Source organism: Polypterus senegalus, chromosome 7, assembly GCF_016835505.1.
Source record: "Polypterus senegalus isolate Bchr_013 chromosome 7, ASM1683550v1, whole genome shotgun sequence".
Lineage (NCBI taxonomy): Eukaryota > Metazoa > Chordata > Cladistia > Polypteriformes > Polypteridae > Polypterus > Polypterus senegalus.
The window spans coordinates 58,090,090-58,110,072 of NC_053160.1; positions in this window are offsets into that span (position 1 = coordinate 58,090,090).

The following is a 19,983-nucleotide window of genomic DNA, read 5'->3' on the forward strand; positions in this document are numbered from 1 at the left end:
CACTTGAACACATTTTAAATTTGCAGTATAAAAGTTGAGTAGTGCAATATCTTTAACATTAGAAGTGATGTGGGCCAGGAGATCAAACTTCAGTCTTCTACAAAATGTTACATTCTCCAGTTGTGTTATTTTCATATGAAGTATCCCTCATAAACTGAATGTATTCATAGTCTGTGCTTTATGAAGGGAGTACTGAATTGCCAAAAATGGGTGCAGTTTAAAATTCCCTTGTTGCTGATAACGCTGTGTTTTCACTTTGTTCTTTGTTTGGTCTTTGTGTATGTATCAATTGATGACATCTCAGACACCATCAACACCGAAGCATTGCTGAAATATCCTAAATGTAAATGAAGGTAAAACTGATTTAAAACGATCAAATCATTATGTTTAGGACTTCTGGTGTTAATTTATTTCTTCCTCAACCCCAGTTTCTGGGTTTGCTCAATATAACCAACTTCATTCTTGCCTGTCTTATTTTAGTTGAGTCATGCACCGACTTACAGCTCCATTTGGGACTGGCCATTTGACCGTATGTCAAAATGGCCTTAAGTCGGTCACAAAGTGTACAGGCAACTGAGGCACTGTGGGTCTGGTGTGGGTCATTGGTAGACATACTTTAACTACCTATATGGAGTAGCACAAACCAGTCTTCGAATCTTGGCGGCCACACACCTGTTCCGTATAAGGGAAGGTGGTGTGGGCCAAATGCATAAGAAACTTACCCACGTTGTGTAGTGTGGTGGATTGCCGGCAGTTTACTCCGACTCTCACCCCCTGGCCGCCAGGAGGAGCTCTCCCGAGAGCATATACGGGCCCTGAATTCCAGCAGGGCCTCATGGACTATGTAGTTTTTATACACAGCCTTGCTGGATACCTTGGGGGCCACTGGGAGTCGCTGTCGGGAGGCCAATGGACTCATTTGGGCACCATGACCCGGAAATTCGTCACAGGAAGAGCGACGGGCTTCCGGGGTGAAGAAAAGTACTGTTTACCCTGACCCGGAAGGAATAAGGACTTGTGGAACTGTTGGGCAGAAACACTTCCGGGTCAGGAGGAATAAAAGGACTCTGGGAACTCCCAGACAACGAGCTGAGCTGGGTGGTAGGAGGGCAACGCGCCTGGGAGTTTATTGGATTGTTTATTATTATTAGTATTGTGATTGGTTAATGAATAGTGTGGAGTGGAGGGTGCTTGGTGCACATTATTATAATAAATTATTGTGGCAATTTTACCAGGTGTTTGGCGTGGTACCTGAGGGTTCAAGGAAGCACTACTGCCCCCTACTGTGACACTGGCGTAGTCAGCAGGATTCTCTGGCCATCTGTTGGCAGAGGACCGAAATATAAAACAAATTTTGTGTACGCAGACGACCCTAAGAAGGTCCCGCTCGAACGTCTGAAGGTAGAAACGCTACTCTCTACAAAGATCGCTGCAATAGAAAGCCTGTCTATACATCGATACACCATGAGGAAGAAATCTGGGAGGAAGAATGAGGAACGCCCAAGGAAAATGGCCTTAGATGACACCGCACCTATGTGGACCTACCTGACGGGAAGCGAGGAAGGCCGGATAATGATTGAAGCCGAAAGGGCCCGTGCGTTACTGCAGCAGGAAGGCCGCCAGACATCGGACACGCTGGACTGCCTAAATGGACTGGGAAAACGTCCTGTAAATAGAGAGGTACGTACCGGAGAAACGCCCGATACGCCGGGAAATTATTATTCATATTTTGCAGGAGCTGGTCTCTTCGTTTCTGACGACGAGTCGGAGATGTACTTCCCACCTAGGCAAGATGGCCACGATGACGAAGAGGCTAGCCCATCTAGGAATCGAAAACGGGGGATCCCATTTGATGAAGAGAGTCATGTGACCTATCCCGGAGCAGGCTGGGAACACTCAAAGGACTACAGTCGATCATATGACTGAGGGCCACCTTCTATTCGCTGAATGTGGGCACGTGATTTCCCCAAACAGATTATGGGAAGGAGAAGGTCGACAGCAGTACAGAGGTGAGGTCAGCGTTTCCTCGATGGACTCGAACTCCCTGAAGGGAAAGGGGGAGGCAGGCGAAGCAGCACCAGCTGTAATTTAAAAGTAATGAGGGACGGGACGTGACTGAACGATCCGCCGATAAAATAGAAAAGGCAGATCGCAGTCGGCCAGTAGCGCCACCCCGGCCCGCTAAAAGAAACTCCAAATCCCAAGAGCCTTTGCAAGACCCAGCAGAACACGTGCCCGGAGAGGACGTGCTTATTGGCTCCTGGCTGGTAGGTAAGGAAAAAGTGGAAGCAAAAATACCTACTGCCGAATTAAATGACAAAATAGAATTGCGGGATCTTGAGAAACTGCTCGAGCCCGTATATGCTTTATTACAGACTTTAATAAACGTTAAAAACCAGGTGGAAGAGTTGGGAGCGACGGTCGAAGCACAGCTGGAGAAAATATGGGATTATTTACAGCGTATTGGTCGGGAGGCTCCAGTGATGATCGATGCGGGAATCCAGGTGAGTCCGGCCCGTATCGTACAGTATAAAGGGACACAGTGCGAACCGGCATTGTGGTTAATAAGTAGCGGGTGTCAAAGCACAGTGTGCCCGACAAGAGAGTGGGGCGTGATGACAGAAGGGATGGGGGAAGCACCAATCGTGCCGGTACAGCTGAACAGTGCTGTTACACGGAGCGATGCAGCGCTGATGACACCGCCTCCTAAAAAACACAAATCAACGGGCGTACAGACAGCAAAGGGGCTCTCTCTTTCTGGTAGAGAGTCCCCAGCTGTATCAAGCCCAGAGTAAACAGGAGGTCCCCAAAGTAAAGCGCGGGTCTCCTGACAAGATGGGAAAAAGAATCGAGAGCTGCGAGGCAGCCATAAAACCCTCCTTAGCGGGGGAAAGGGTGGAGCTGACCGAATTCCCGAGATGTTTCAGGTCCCGGAAAGAGAAACAACCAGGAGGACGTCGGCGGTGCTACAACTGTCGGCAACCGGGACACGTGTGGCGAGATTGTTCCCGGAGGACAGGGGAGCGGTGGGATAGAAACACCGTTCCCCCAAGGTTCGCTGGGAGGTTTAAAAAACACAGTCAAGGTCCGGATGACGTGTCCTCCTGGAGGAGGACGTCCCTCGCGGGGATCAGCGTTCCGCCCCAGTTGTCGCCGCTAGGGGGAACTGTGGTGGATTGCCAGCATTTTACTCCGGCCCTCACCCCCTGGCCGCCAGGAGGAGCTCTCCCGAGAGCATATACGGGCCCCGAATTCCAGCAGGGCCTCATGGACTATGTAGTTTTTATACACAGCCCTGCTGGATACCTTGGGGGCCACTGGGAGTCGCTGTCGGGAGGCCAATGGACTCATTTGGGCACCATGACCCGGAAGTTCATCACAGGAAGAGCGACAGGCTTCCGGGGTGAAAAAAAGTACTGTTTACCCTGACCCGGAAGGAATAAGGACTTGTGGAACTGTTGGGCAGAAACACTTCCGGGTCAGGAGGAATAAAAGGACTCTGGGAACTCCCAGACAACGAGCTGAGCTGGGTGGTAGGAGGGCAACGCGTCTGGGAGTTTATTGGATTGTTTATTATTATTAGTATTGTGATTGGTTAATGAATAGTGTGGAGTGGAGGGTGCTTGGTGCACATTATTATAATAAATTATTGTGGCAATTTTACCAGGTGTTTGGCGTGGTACCTGAGGGTTCAAGTAGCTAAAACAAATCTTATAGGGTCCTCCAAGCATCACAAGATACAGTATATGAGACCCTGTGAAGTATAATAATCATGAAAGACTTACTACTATCTTCTTGATTGAAGAAAAAAGTGCAACCAACTACTCAGATCAGAAACAAAAGACGTATCAGTTGCATGAAGCGCAAACTTAAAACAATACTGTGTGGCATGGCCTATCAGTGCCTTGAAAATTCTGTGAGTGTGTGTGTGTGTGTGTGTGTGTGTGTGTGTGTATATATATATATATATATATATATATATGTATATATATATTGTGGAGGCTGGCCCAGACACAGACAGGCAGACACGTTCATTTCACCCACAAATACATTTATTTACTATATGTACAACAGTCAAGTGCACCACAAATCCCCCAAAGTCCTGGCCACACAATGCCTTACTTCCTTCAGGCCGCCTCCTTACATCCAGCTCAGTCCTCTCTGCTCCCGACTCTCAACCTCGAATAAAGGGAGGTGGCCCCTTTTATTATTACCCAGATGTGCTCCAGGTGGGTTCCGGCAATTACCCGCCGACACGCCTCTGTGTGGCGGAAGTGCCAGCTGCATCTCCGGAAGCACTCTGGGTGTCCCTGCTCTTCTTCCCCCCCAGCACTTCCTGGTGTGGCGGAAGTGCTGAGGTCCAGGGCTCCAAAGGCATGGGGGCGCCCCCTGGCGGCAACCATGGGCCCCTACAGGGTGGAGCTTCAAAGCTCTGTACCTGTGGCCCCCAAAGGAACCAGTGCGGTCGGCCCAAAATGGTCTGGGGAAGGCGCAAGCCCTCCTCTGGTCCTCCTGGACATCCTGGCCGGGTCGCCACCCCAGCCACCTCTGACAGTGCCCCACTGCTAGCGAAGACCACTCGGGAGGGCAGCTTATCCCCGAAGCAGGTCCTAATCCTGGGAAGCCAGGGTCCGGTCCTGTTCTCCAAACAGGCATAGGGGTGGAGACGCCACCTGGACACCACCTCCTGGCATCCTCCGCACTCCCCCCTCTTCCCGGCACCCTGGGGCCCACTCCTTCAGCACCCCCTCCGAGGTTTTCGTGCCCCTTTGGTTGGAGCCACTCACTCCTTCGTAGCCTCCGCCAGCCGTGGCAGCACCCACTCGCCAGCGGAGAGTGCTCCCGTCAGACGGCCCGTCACATGAGGGCAGGTTCCCAACGAAGCGGGTCCTATTGCACATCCAGGGTCCGATCCTGCAACAAACAGAATCAAGGGGGCAGAGCCGCTGCCTGGACACCCTTCCCAGGCGTCCCACTGTGCCATGCACTGGCAGCGCTCCCCCCCCCTCCGACCGGCACTTGCCTGTCCGGCAACCCCTCCGTGGATTCCGTGTCCCTCCTGTCGATGTAACAGGGGACCGCCTGCAGTCCTTTCCTCCCCGCCTGCCTCCTGTTCTCCCGTATCGGAGGAACCGGCATTTTTCCCTCGATTCCTCCTTTTCCTTTGGGACGCCGTAACGATCTGGGTCTGAGCATGGCAAGCGCTCAGATCTGATCCTGTCTGTGTCCCTACAGAGCGACGGGAGACTGCCGTGGGCTCGGTGCATATAGCGCTAGGACCCAGGGCACTCATCAGCCCTTGTCCTGCCAGCCCCTGCGATCTCTCCCTCCTCACCTCGCGCATAGCACTCCCTGCCGCGTCCGTTGTTGGAGAACCGTGTACTCGTTTCTGGTCATTAGCGTCACAGCCAATTTTGGCGGATTCTCCCTTATGCTGTACGGGGTCGGCTGTACTCATCGTCCTCGCCGTACCTTTCTGGCTGAAGAATCCAGCATCGCGCCGTCTCGTCGCCATTCGTAGCACTTCCATCGACGCGACCGCCTTTTTCTCCAGTACTTGCAATTCCGTCCGGAGGGCACGTAGCACCTGTAACAACCGCTGCCATGCAGGCTGAAGGCAGGCCTCCAGCTCACGCAGAGTAGCCAGCAAAGACAGGAAGTTAGCCGACTATGAGCTCACCTGTCTGTCAGCAACATTCGCCGGCGACTTCCTGTGAGCCTCTTCCTCCAGCCCAATCGTGTCTCTCTTGGGCACGAGACGGACATTCCTTGGTCCCGCCTCTATACAGTCATTGGCGGGCACACAAGACACACCAGCCAATCCTGTACCTGTCAGCGGGTGGGACTTCCGGTCTGCGGCCATCTTTGCTCTCCTCTTCCTGGTGCGGTGGCCTTTTTGGGCTTTCACGAGCAGCAGCGGCTCCTTTTCCGCAGCTATCGTAGCTGCTGCCGCGCCTCTGGAACCTCGCAAACCGACATGCCCCCGCCACTGACGCAGATCCGGGCAGCCCCTGCTCTGTAAATAAAGAACACACTCGGCCCCACAGGGCCGGTTGCCAACACCCGTCTGCACGAGGAAACATCTCGTCGGAGCCCACTGCTCTCTTGCCCTGGCCGTTGTCTCTACTGCACCAGGTGAGCACCAGTCCTCCGCGGTCCGGCAGCGGTCTGCTGGGCGCCCCCTGGTGGCGACCATGGGCCCCTACAGGGTGGAGCTTCAGCTCTGTACCCGTGGCCCCCAAAGAAACCAGGGTGGTCGCCCCCAGATGGTCTGGGGAAGGCACAAGCCCTCCTCCGGTCCTCCTGGGCGTCCTGGCCGGGTTGCCACCCCAGCCACCTCTGACAATATATATTTGTTTTTTTTTTTTAGTTATTGTCAGTTTAATCAGAGTTTTCAAGCATACTACTTGAAAACCAGACAAATTAACCATGCAAAAGGTAGAATTTAATAATGCCTAGAAGGTAGGAATAGAAGCAAGTTAGTAGAGATTTGAAGAAGATAGCTAAGGGAAAATTTCATATGTACAAACGAAAACTATGATTAAACACCATTTGCATAGTGTATCATTCTATGGCTAGGCAGTGCTAACACAGGTACATGATATAGAAAAGGTGTATAGCCCTGGCGGCCTGTAGCACATGGTTTTGGCAATTTGTTGAACATTATTACTGTATTGTTTTTTAATACCCATCAGCTGTAAGTATGAATGGCCTCAATTCGGTTAGCCACAAATCAGCACATTACAGCATTTTCCTTTTTACCTCTGAAACCATGAAGTAAAATAAAGCCACCAGCAACGTGCACCTTAGTCATAAATGCTCATTTCAAGGCTACACAGTATGACAGAAGGTGGGGTATTCTTTTCTAAATATTACTGAAATGCAGATCACATTTAGTACATTGACACACTGCCCTAAAAATAATATGTAATAAAAATATTTAGTCAGCGATGATTTTATTTTTAACTGGCAGTGGTTTGAGGAGAGAAGGAAAAACCACACTGTTGCTTATATGTCAAATCAAGTACACAGGTCAGGTTAATGGTGAGTTAAAAATCATTGTCATAAACTGCTAACAAAAATAATTTGACTGAAAAGGGACACTTTATTTAAATCTCAATAACTTATTTTTTCATTTTGCAAATGAGCACTATCTTCATTAAAAAGGTTCAGATAAGAGGTGATAGTTGCTCTTGTTACTGTAGCATAAAATATGTTTGTTTAGATTTTATGGCAGACACAAAGCTGTAACCATGTTGGCTTGTCCTCCTTACATGTGCTGTGATTCTGCATACTGTGAAAAGACGTTATATTAAATACCGACTAGCTAGTAAATGGATTTACATTAAAGAAATATCTCTACATTTAAGTTCAGAAAATAATTGTATACTGTATGTACATTCAAATCAAAGCTGTACTACACCGTACTGTACAGTATATGTCCATTAAAGTCACCACCTCATGTCAAAAAATTGAAGAAGAAAGTTAATATATATTATAGCAACAAGACCAGACTTTAATGTTACATAAATGCCTCTTTAATTCCCAATTTTTCAATTAATTATTAATTGTTTGTGTTGAATTTCGGAAGCACAGGTTGTATTTATACTGAATTCTGAATTCATATCTTCATCATGGACTTTTCCTTGCACATCTCAAAAATGTGAGTAAGTTAACTGGCAAGTACAAATTGAACAGGTTTGGTGTACTGTATGTGAGAGTGGGACCTGCAGTATATTGGCATCCTGTATACAGTCGGTTCCTGCCTTGTGCCTGATGCTGCTGAGATAACTGTTGGGCCCTGGCACCCTGAATTTGATTAAGTGTGTTTTGATTATGTTCATTTTGTTATATTACCCCAGTTTCCTCCCACATCCCAAATATATCCAGATTAGAATGATTGGTGATTCTGACTTTGTACTAGATGAATAAGTGTGGGTAGGAGGTTGAGTGGGCCCTGCCATGGACTAGTGCCAGTGGAGGAATGTCTGCTGCCATTAATCACTATCATATGTGAGATATTCATCAATAGAGTCCTGATAAAATTTGCTCGCAAATTAATAGTTTAATCTTTTGGAGTATTTTTTAAAGTATATATGCTATTTATTGCATCTTTTTAACACTGCTATCAAGACAGATATTGTTTTTGCTTTCTTCAGGTAAAATTTTACATAAAAAATATTACCACTTATGAAGTGCAAATGTACACATTGTGCTATCATTATTTAGAAATATTTTAAAAAACACGTGAATTAAGTACAAAATGTAAAATACATGTGAAAATGGTTATTTTCAAAATAATACAACGAACAAAAGTTGTGTTTTAAACTGAATTATCTTTTTTATTATTAAATTTAAAAATTGCTTTGTATTTTATAATGTTAGGTTGTTCAAAGGATTACTGAAACGCCTAACCTTAGACATAGCAGATGTTAATGTACATAAATTACACTGATAAAAATGAGAATTGGAATATCAAATATACAGGAAGATTAGTTCAGATATAAATACACATGGATTAAAATAAACTGCATACAAAGCTTGTCTGCAAAAAAAAGACTATAGGCTTACAGAAAGGATTTGTTGTTTAATCTGCCAGAGACTGAAGATGATTCACAATTATTCATTCCACTCTCTTGTAAAATCGAAATGAGAGTAAATTTTGGGAGCAGTTCCGTAACAGGTCAGATTGGATTCCGTCACAGGAAACTGCCTCATTACTAATGACATGCAACAGGCTTCACTAATAGACTTATTAGGGCATTAGTTGACTTCTTTTTGAGGATGAATTATGTATGAATTTTCTTGTACTTGAGTTATTCCCTCAAAACAGTTTCATGGATGTTGAAGAACATTTTTAGAATCACCAGCATAAATAATGTGTACCTAAGATACAAAATGCAAAGTAATAATTAAATGAACTTATTTTAGTATATATAAAATTAACAAATGCAAACTAAAGAAGTAATAAAATACTTCATATTAATAATGTTTCCTGAAGCTTTTAAGTTTTCTGCATTATTTTTCCATTCTTATCAGACTGTGCCTTTATCACATCTGGGAACATCTGACAACAGACACTCTCTAGTATGGAGAGTATTCAGGGAGGCCTAGTGTCCTTGAATTTCCTCATGTGCACAAACAGACCTTGGAATGGTGGCCAGCGTAGGAAAAAGTGGGCATTGTCCATTTTGCTAGGCTTTTATGGCACACGAGGCCGGTTAAGAATACAGATTTAGAAGGGATGCAGGCATCCACCTGCACCTTCTGCACCTTGCTTTCCAAACTAAGTTACTGTATTGTACCATCTAATAACAATGGTGTAAATCAAATGTTGAGCTGACATCTCTTCAGATGCCACTCTGCAGACTTCAAGGAATGATAACTCTGATGGACTGAAGAACTTGCCTATGAGGACACCCTGATTTTGCAACTGGAAGTGACTTTAATCCAATCAGAAGAAGTTATACATTCCCATAAAATTAATCTGGGGGACACCTGTTTCTCAGGTGGCTGTCTCAAGTGAACTTTGAGGAATCTTTCAGGGGAGAGCACTCTGCTCCCACACTGTCCAAAATGACCTTTTGAAACTTTTCTCTCTGAAACTAAAATCTTATGGGCCTTTTTCTGTTTGAGGAGCAGAGAACTGACAGCCTTTTTCTTTTTGTGGATCAGAAATTGAAAATCTCTTAGCCTAGCCAAGCGGTGGGCCTGTGGGCTTAAAGGTTGTGAAATAGCCATCAATTCAAGAAGAAAACCTCAGTATCTAAGCTCTTGTGGCAAAATGAATACTATTTCTTCCTATGACGTTGCACATTACAAGGCAAAGGGCCTAACAGCAGTATCATAAAACTATTTATCTGTGCCAAGATAAATTGCAGCTCTAAATAACAAGAAAATAGCCAGCCTGTCTATGTTATATATTTGTCTGTCCAGTCTGTCTGTGTCCTGTCTTATATGTCAACATATATAAACAGTTATCATATTTCTCTAATCCTTGTGTTTATCAATAAATTGTATTATTCTGTTTCTTAAAACAAGTGTGCCTCAGTTACCTTGATATAAGTCCAATAGCCATAGACTCCCACCTACAAGAGAAAAAGGTAAGGTAAATAAAGGAGGAGCCTTGCTGAATTATTGGATTAATTACCAGTATTGCCGAAGGTGACAAGTTGCAAAATCAACCGGAATGTTCAAGCAAATTATAGAAAAAACCTGATATAAATCCGTTAAGTAGTTCTCTCGGATGTAAGGTATACCCCGAGGCTGGTGCATGAGTGCGGGGGTCATATTTTTCTTTTTCAACCTTATTATCATTACTGCCATTAAATAGGTTCTTGAGGAGACCCCAACTCTGCACCCTGTCTTGTCCCATTTTCTCCACTATATGTAAATACTGTCTATATATATTTTATGATTTAAATCTTCAGTAATTCTATAATGGTTCATGTTTATGTATTTGCATATATATGCTCTTTCTTGCCCATGATAATTTGTGTCTGCGGGTATTCATTTCATAGCATAAACAACTGTCAAATAAACCTGAGGTAGTTTAAGTTGGTACACAGCATCCTTCACTTTTGTTCGCTCAAAGATGCACACTACAAGGGCTAGTACAGTGCTGGTCTTGATCCTCAGCTAGGACGTAACTAAGCATGAAAGGTAGTTTTGTTCCCGTAAATTCAAAATAATAGAAAATTATCTCAGGATGATCCCATGTTATATGTACCCGCAAATGACCTGCAGAAAATTACTGACTTGGCATAGCTTTGGAACCTGGTTCCTTGAGTTGTGAAGGAACAGCAGGAAAGTGCCACTTTTGCAAAAACACGTTTGAAATTATCCAACTGACTCTGTACAGTGAATTCTAGTGTTTTAACCTTTGAAATGCTTTGTAAGTGCTGTCAAAAAATAGTTTTCTTACGTTTTGTTGTTTACCATCTTCTATCTTCTGTTCAATCAGTCTTTACAGACATGAGCCTAATGGCTAATTTACACTGGGAGCATTTTGATTTTGCAAATCAATTGGAATAATGATATATCCCAGTTAATTCAATACACCATGTAAAATGGTGCTTTTTAAATCCAGAAAGCAATCAAGCATACTACTTGAAAAACAGACAAATTAACCATGCAAAAGGTAGAATTTAATAATGCCCAGAAGGTAGGAATAGAAGCAAGTTAGTAGAGATTTGAAGCAGATAGCTAAGGTAAAATTTCATATGTAGAAAAGAAAACTATGATTAAACACCAAGAAAACATGTATATGTGACAATTCATTTAATTACTGACACTAGAAACAACACACAGATGGTAAAAAGAGTAAATGGGTTAAACACAGAATGACGCATATAGAGTATGAGCAATGCATTAAGGATTTAAATCATCCATGCTTTGATAAATAAGCTTTGGGATTTGGAAGGATTTATGAAAATAATTGAAAGTTTATAACTTGAGGAGCTCCTTTGTGACAAATGAAGATATCAGGAAGCAGGCTGGGGATGTAAATGCTAAAAACTTCCCCTGACACGTCATGATACCCTCAGTAACATTGTCAGTCTGTTAACACTGCACATCTTTCAAAGTGAAATAGATCTGTCTGTGGCATTTGAAAAATCTCCACTATAAGCTTGTTTTGTAATCTATTCTTATTCCAGAGATATTGTAGTGTTAATGGCACAAACCTTCAGCAACTTTGATGAGAGTATGTATTTTTTTAACAGCATTTCATAAGTTATTCATTTTATTTTTGTACATCTCATGAATGGGAAACAAGAAGTTCATAAGTTAAGAGGAGAAATATAGCATTGCTTTAACTACAATATAAACAACTGTGCCATTGAGAATAAGTTATAAATGGAATTAGTAAATAGGAGGCTGCAATCTTAAAATTAAGGACATTTCAACACAAACAAACCCAATGTCCTGCCTACTGTAGGCTGTACAAAATGGTCAGAATACTCTCTTAAAAACAAAGCTGCCAGAATATTTCTTCAGAGTGACACCATAGAGAAACCATTTTTGGTTCTCAAAAAACCCACCCAAATGAAGTCTCCAAAAAGAACCTTTTACTTATTTAAATCCGTAACAGGCTCCAAACAGTAACCATGAATAGACTTTAAAATGACTTTTGCTGCCTACAATAACACATGCTATGTTCATGTTTTCTTAATTTGTTAATGTTTTGCTAGGTAGCCTACCAAAAATGAAAGATTTCAGTGTTTTTCTACGTATTTGGAAGTTTTTCAACATGCAAAGAACCAAGTTTATATACAAAGAAACCTTCCCAGAATTAAATGGTGCTTGATCAAGTAATGGCTCTATGAGTAATCACAAAACCCAACTTTTTTGCAACTTTTTTTGCAGAATTTGTTTATTTATTTGTTGTGTTCTACATATATGTCTATACTGGAGGAGTTGCTTTTAATCTCATTGTACATGTGTATAGTGACAATAAAAAAGGCATTCATTAACTCTTTCAGGGCTAATGTCGACCTTTGTCAAAATTCAGGAGTAGAGGATAGTAATCGGCTGTAAACTACAATAAAACTCGTCCTTATGTTTTAGTTCGACTCTTTTTGCTAGAAGGAAAGTTACATAGCTTTGTTGATGTAACCTCGATTCTCTACGCGTGCATGAGAAGCAAAAAACAAACAACCTCTAAAATGGCACTGACATCTGGCGAGAGACCAATGCGAACATGCAAAGCAAAATACCGGTCAACTCCGAGTTTGATGTAAGTGATCTGGAGATCAAAACGAAAGTGAGGTACCAGCATCATCTGATCGGTCCCCAGGTGATCGTGGTGCTGAACACTTTAATGTAGCTGATGTGCCCACAGCACTTATGATGACAAGAGGTACAAAACAGATTGCGTCACACTGCGACCGCCACCGCCACCCACGTGCTGTGCAAAGACAGCCAGCTGGGCCACCGTGCATTCCTGCTGATCATTGAGGTGCCCCCAATGCAGCCACTGCCACTAGAGATGCCGAACATGTGCCAACAGCACCCACAGCACATAGCAACAGATGTTTTATTTTGACTTAAGTGTGAAATCATTGCTCAAAGAGTTAAAGAACCATATAGTGCCATTAAAGAACCATTACTTTAAGAGTGTAGATGCCACAGAGTAAGTTATATTGCAGTTTACAAGTACAATTTTGAGACAATGTCATACTCTCTGACAGATTACCTGACCAGTCAAGAACTTTGGAAATTCACACTGTGGGCGTAATGAAATGCTATGACCTTGGGAATGAAAATCATGAGGGCAGCCAGAGAAACTCTCATGAAGACACAAGTAGGATGGATACTCTCCTAACAAACTGTTTCTTATTATGGATTTGAACCCAGTGTCTTAGTACAAAGAGTCAGCAATGTGCAACCGTGTGCAGTTCAAAAAAGAAATATGTAAAATGTTTAGGACTTCAGTTCTGAATTTTTCCATATTTTTATTGTTTATAATGCATCCCAACTGCACACTGATATTGTTATTTTGGGTCTTAGAATATCATTTATGTGCTATAATTACATTATTATTTTATTTTAAAATTAATAGCTCTTCATCATTGTGTTATTATTTGTAGTTAAACCTTGTTTTATCTATCCTTTGATTCTTCCATTCATACATCCAAATGATTATTGTTAAAATCACTTCATGTTATTACAGAATTTCAAGAGTGGACAAGAATGTGATTCTCCTGGTTGGTTCAGTATGTAAGTATGACCTGTACCAGGCCAGCATTGCAGTGGTGGGTTGGGGGGTGTCATTGATGGGTCTGTATGTAAATATAGACTAATAGACTGGTACCCGGTTTAGGATTGGTCTTTGCTAGGGTTGCTAGGAAAGGTTCCTGCTATCTGAGACCCTGCTATAAAATGTGAAACTTTATAAAACGTGTGGATATTCTTAGTTTTTTTCAACATCCTCGACATAACTTGCAACATTGTGGATGAGATTCCACAACTGCATTGTATATTTGAAGAATAATCTATCTTGATTATACTGGACCAAGCATGCTATGTAACCCAAAATCCTATTAGTGTTATATACATTGTCTCATGAATGTAGTTATGAAGCTAACACACCTCCTCTATTGTTTTTAAAGGCTGTACTTTCAAGTTTAGTACCCCATTGTGTAATCATTCTTTCAGCCTTATAATGGTTTCTTTGAGTTTCATTGTCACAGCTCTTGTCCTCATATTGAACAATGGCAACTTTAGACTCCAAATGGTAGAAGCAAGCCGAGGTATCTTATGAAGCAATGAAAGGCACCTGAGAAATCATAAACACATGTGATGCCAATTGTCCCAAATATTATGGTGCCTGAAATGGGTGGACCATGTAGTAAAAGTGTTGTAATCTACACGGTGTGACCAAAATGTATGCAAATAGCCTTAAATCAATGTCTGCAATGTGCACTGTAGTCCTGTCTGAATTTTTTCATTTGTAATTGTAAACTGTGGAGTAGAGGATTACATTAAGGAAAAATGTGTCTTTGTCCCAAACATTATGGTGGGCACTGTCCATGGAGAGAAATATCATTTTACTGAATTATATACTACAGTATTGTATTTTTAATAGCAGCACAAGCTTATTTTCATATTTATACACAAATGTTTTAATACACTATTTTTAACAGCAGCAGCAGCATTTTACACATGAACACGCACAATGATGCACTTTGATGCATAGACAGATTGCAAAGAAATATTGTAATCTTTCCTGCAAGTTGATCTGTCACTTTTGTGACAGAATCTATACTAATAAAAGGCGAAGCCCTCACTGACTCACTCACTCACTCATCACTAATTCTCCAACTTCCTGTGTAGGTAGAAGGCTGAAATTTGGCAGGCTCATTCCTTACAGCTTACTTACAAAAGTTGGGCAGGTTTCATTTCAAAATTCTATGCGTAATGGTCATAACTGGAAAGTATTTTGTCGCCCATATACTGTAATAGACTGCTTCTCGATGGCTGTGGGAGGCGGAGTTGTGTCTTGCATCATCACGCCTCCCACGTAATCACGTGAACTGACTGTAACCGCAGTACGTAGAGAACAAGGAAGAGCTCCAAAGAGCGCTGAGAAAAGACGCTTTTCACAATTGCGAAGGCAGAAAAAGAATATCAAGTGAGTGACGCATACAAGCATATTCATAAGTGCAGCTACTGCGGAAACAAAGCACGGTGTAAACCATAAGTTTAAGTTTGTAGACACTCTCCTTAAATTAAGTTCATAGACAGGCTGCCGCTGGCGTTTGTCATGCCACAACTAGCACGATATTCGCGGGATACATGTTTAATGAGAGGACGCAGGGTATAAACGAGAGTTTTGATCACTTTCTAACTAAGTTAAAATTGCTGGTGAAGGACTGTGCTTATGCAAATTTCGAGATACTGTGTTTGTGGGGGGGATTGACAGTTAAGGCGGGGGGGAAGTTACGTCAGCATCTCCCCTCCCATTCACTTCATTTCGCTCTGAGCTGAGCTCCGCAGCTAATGCGGTCTTGCGGAAGCAATTTTGTGACGCTGCCACCAAATGCTCACAGAAAAATCCATAAGTTAATACACGCGCTGTCTCTAGGGTTTCTACACACTCTGAATTCTCCAGGCACTACTGAGCATAATATAATTTTGAGGGTTGGGACACCAATAATACTACTGAAAACCTTACAGCCACTGAGACTTTTTAATGGCACGAGACTTCAGGTCACGTGTCTGCAAAAGAACCTAATTGAGGCAACTATTTTTACTGGTGGTTGCTCAGGGGAGAGAGTTTGGGTTCCTCGCATCCCCGTTACACCCTCTGATCTCCCATTTCAATTCAAATGCCTCCAATTTCCAGTAAGGATCTGCTTCGCGATGACAATTGATAAGTCCCAGGGACTGACCCTACAAAAGGTTACATTAGCAATCATGTTACGTTATTTTTAAAATGTTTCCTTTTCTTAGCACAAGCACAGCTCAGAAGCTTCAATGCATGTGCTCCATAACGCGTTAAAAAAATAACGCATTTAATCACACTTTACATTCCAAGCAAAGGGGAACTTTTGTCAATGCATGATTTCCTGGTACATTGATTACATTGATGCACACATCAGAGCTACAAAAATGGAAGAGTCTGAAGTCAACATCGGTCAAACTTACAAATTCTCTCGCAAAATGGATTGCTTTGGACTGTAGACCACTAACAGCGGTGGAAGATAGGGGGTTGGAAAATGTGCTACAGTTAGCGTCAAGTTATCCAACTTTCCAACTGCCATGCCGAAAGACTATTTCAAGTAAAATTCAACAGCTTTATGACACCGAAAAGCAAGCAAATTTAGATGCATTACAGAAAGCGAACTTTGTGGCTCTTACTGGGGCTCATTGGACTTCCGTGACCGTTAGTAATTTTAATTACATCTAATTACAGAATGTTCAGTGATCACACTGTTTTAGCCTAATGTACTAAATAATTTTGACTAAGGTTACTCAGAGATTAAAGGTGAAGCTGGTCAAATTACCTTTTATGTTTCTGCCTTATTTTTTTAAGAAGAAAAACTGCACTTTATGTTGAAATTTTAGTTATTATTATTTAAAGACAATGCCATTCTGAACATGTACTTAAAGTACTTAGAATACCACTTTATTTTTAAGTCTCCTCAATTTTAGCCAGGGATGATATTTTTGTTTCTGTTTTGAACTGAAATGCAGTTTAAATGCATTTTTTTTTCAGAAATTAAGACCTTGAGTTTACAATATTAATGTCCATGTCTATTATTTGATTCTGTCGCCCACTAAAACCCTGTTAAATTAAAAAAAAACCTCTGCGCTTTGGGACAATTTTTCTTGTGTGATTTACATGCAATTAATCAAGATTAATTAATTACAAACCCTCTAATTAAACCCCAATATATATATATTGTGAACGCTGGCCCGGACACACACAGATGGACATCTTAATTTCACCCAACACACCGTTTATTTACAATATTTACAAGTTTGTAGTGCATCAACCCCAGTGCCTCTTGCACCGATTCCCCCAAAGTCCAAGGCTCACAGTCTCTGTGCCTTCTCTTCCAGGCCGCCTCCAGTCCTCTCCCCAGCTCTGTCTCGCTACCTCCCAACATCCACCAATGACTGGAGGGAGGCGGTCCCCTTTATGGGAACCCGGATGGGCTCCAGCTGCTTCCCGGCAATTAGAGTTGGCCACGCCCCTGTGTGGCAGAAGTGCCGGCTGCGCCTCCGGAAGCCGTCCGGGTGTCCCCTGTCGTCTTCCCCCCGGCAATTCCTGGTGTGGCGGAAGGGCCGGGCCCCCGGGATAAATAGGCACTGGGGCGCCGCCTGGCGGTGGCCACAGGTCCCTACAGGGCAGGGCTTCCAAGCCCTCTACCCGCGGCCCCCAACATAACCAGGACGGACGCCCCCTCGCGGTCTGGAGGAGGCAGAAGCCCTCCTCTCGTCCTCCTGGGCGTCCCGGCCGGGCTCCAGCTGTGTGTGTGTGTGTATATACACTCACCTAAAGGATTATTAGGAACACCTGTTCAATTTCTCATTAATGCAATTATCTAATCAACCAATCACATGGCAGTTGCTTCAATGCATTTAGGGTGTGGTCCTGGTCAAGACAATCTCCTGAACTCCAAACTGAATGTCAGAATGGGAAAGAAAGGTGATTTAAGAAATTTTGAGCGTGGCATGGTTGTTGGTGCCAGACGGGCCGGTCTGAGTATTTCACAATCTGCTCAGTTACTGGGATTTTCACGCACAACCATTTCTAGGGTTTACAAAGAATGGTGTGAAAAGGGAAAAACATCCAGTATGCGGCAGTCCTGTGGGCGAAAATGCCTTGTTGATGCTAGAGGTCAGAGGAGAATGGGCTGACTGATTCAAGCTGATAGAAGAGCAACTTTGACTGAAATAACCACTCGTTACAACCGAGGTATGCAGCAAAGCATTTGTGAAGCCACAACACGCACAACCTTGAGACGAATGGGCTACAACAGCAGAAGACCCCACCAGGTACCACTCATCTCCACTACAAATAGGAAAAAGAGGCTACAATTTGCATGAGCTCACCAAAACTGGACAGTTGAAGACTGGAAAAATGTTGCCTGGTCTGATGAGTCTTGATTTCTGTTGAGACATTCAAATGGTAGAGTCAGAATTTGGTGTAAACAGAATGAGAACATGGATCCATCATGCCTTGTTACCACTGTGCAAGCTGCTGGTGGTGGTGTAATGGTGTGGGGGATGTTTTCTTGGCACACTTTAGGCCCCTTAGTGCCAATTGGGCATCGTTTAAATTCCACGGGCTACCTGAGCATTGTTTCTGACCATGTCCATCCCTTCATGACCACCATGTACCCATCCTCTTATGGCTACTTCCAGCAGGATAATGCACCATGTCACAAAGCTCGAATCATTTCAAATTGGTTTCTTGAACGTAATGAGTTCACTGTACTAAAATGGCCCCCACAGTCACCTCATGTATAAATGGTGCGTACGCACAGAAACGTTGCGTAAGAACTTTTCCACGTTCAAATCGCGATTTATAAAACCTACACTTGGCGTAAAGTCACGCACTTTTCCACGGTACCTCATACCTTGTCGTAAGCAAGTTCTCTGCTCGGTTTTGCAGACTGGCGGCACCCAGCGTCAAAGCAGTGCTACTGTTCCTGTGTGGTTACACCTTATTTTCCTGACGCTGCTTTATAAATACACCAAAACTAACCGCATATTGTTTATTAGTGTAATGCATCTGATTGTAATTAACTTGTAACAATATAATGGTCCAGGGAACAGCCATAATATTCCAAATACCATAACTGCTTTAGCGTTGTTACTCTCACTTCTTCTTCTTCTTCTTCTTCTTTCAGCTCCTCCTGTTAGGAGTTGCCACAGCGGATCATCTTTTTCCATATTTCTCTCACTGCACCACTCGGAGTATTTATATCACTGTATCTGAGTGTGAATCACAGCAGCAGCTGATCGGAAAGGGAATTATCGGTATATAGCTTCAAGGACACGCTGTCTCAGCCACTGCAAAATGTTTTAAAGCCTTTCCTGTACGGACCTCGCGGTTCAGAAACAGTTTCATCCCAAAAACTTTAAATGCATTCAATCAATTGCACCTTGTAGAACTGTTTGTACTTATAAGTATAATCACCCCACTGTAAACTTGCACTACAGTTATAATATCGCACAACCTGAGCCACTTTATAAAGCGCGTATTTACATATGATGACGATATCATTTATAAGGTGAAATTAAGCAAAATATGTTAAATTATACAGATAAAACTTTAACTTCATTTAAATAATCTGTATTCTTCACTGGGAGTGTCGTTAAGGATAGAATAATTAAACATGTACTACGAAGATATTTCAATGTTCTTTAAACGTTTTGAAGAATCGGCGCTAAGCTTACAGATGGCTTAACGTCTATTACAGAGCTGATTGTATGGCGAACGTCAATATATATTGAATATTAAACAGAAAGAGAAAATAACAACACAGCTAAAAACGCAGCGACAAATTTCGGCAAAAGTTAAATGCTTGTGTCATGAGCACGAGGCGGCTATGCAGTGTCTGCAACGGACGTGGCCATCCACCGTGCATAAGATACTTTACTGACGGGCGGGCGAAGGAGCCTCCGATTCTTCCTCTGCCCAGTGCCACCACAAGCCTAGAGCCGCCCCTGAGTACTGCTGCAATTAAATTATTTCATCGAAGTGAAAAACATGTTTAATAACGTGCTTTAACTCCTATCATCATGAAAATGACATCACGTATACATCTCAGTATTTTAGTTATTCAGAGAGCTGTAATATCACAAATGTAATGGATTCTGTGTCCAGTTGGAGGAAGAGAGCCAGTTTAAAAAGCAAGTAGTGATTCACACACAGAGCACATAGAAGATCAAATACAAAACAAAGCATTTAACATGCTACTTTAATTACGATGTGATTTGAGAAACTGGTTAATTAAACGATTTTAA